Genomic DNA, 896 nt, shown 5'->3' with positions numbered 1-896 from the left:
ACTCTTTCACACTGATAAATGCACATGCGTGCCCCCACACACATGCGCTCACACATACACCCATGCATGTGTATGCACATGTTCACACACAGGTGCAGACGCCCACCTGTCAGTGCAACAGGGGCGAGGCGGGAGTGAGACGTGGTTGGGGAGGGGGAGGGGGCTGCCTCAGAGTGATCCAGAGTGGGGAGGGGGAGGTCCTGTGAGGGGAGAGCGTGTGGTTGGGTGTGCGTGTCTCTGTCTCTCTGTCTCTGTGTGTGCAGGTCTGTGTGTGTGTGTGTGCTCACGCACGCATCTCTGTGTGCATATCTGTGTGTATGCATGCATCTTTGTGCATGTGTGTGTGCCTCTGTGCATGTGCATCTCCGTGTGTACATGTGTCTGCGTGAATCTGTGTGCGTGCCTGTGTGTGCATCTGTGTATACATCTGTGTATGTATGCATTTGTCTGTGTCTGTGCATGTGCATCTGCTTCTGTGTGTTTCTGTGTGTGCACATCTGTGCATCTGTATGTGTCAGTTTCTGTGTGTATGTGTGTCCATGCATTTGTACCCTTCTGTGTGTGTGTGCATCTGTGTGTATGTGCACAGGTCTGTCTATGTGTGTGTGTGTCTGCATGCATCTGTCCGTGTGTGCGCGCATCTGTGCGTGTGCATGTGCATGTGTGCATGTGCATGTGTCTGTGTTCATGGCAGGGAGAGTGTTTGTGCCTGTGTGTCCATGTGCAGAGTGAGTGAGAGTAGAGTGTGTGCCCGTCTGTGCGTGTCTGCCTGTGTGTGTGTATGTTTGGCCACAGCGGAGGAGGGGGGCTGGGGAGCAGGGAGACGAGGCGGGCATGTGCCCCCCACCCCCAGCCCAGCCCGCCAGCACCAGGAGGGGACGGGGCGCCCCCCCCCG

Source organism: Alligator sinensis, unplaced genomic scaffold (assembly GCF_000455745.1).
Source record: "Alligator sinensis unplaced genomic scaffold, ASM45574v1 scaffold336_1, whole genome shotgun sequence".
Lineage (NCBI taxonomy): Eukaryota > Metazoa > Chordata > Crocodylia > Alligatoridae > Alligator > Alligator sinensis.
The sequence above is the reverse complement of the archived record's forward strand: the minus strand, read 5'-3'. Positions refer to the sequence as shown.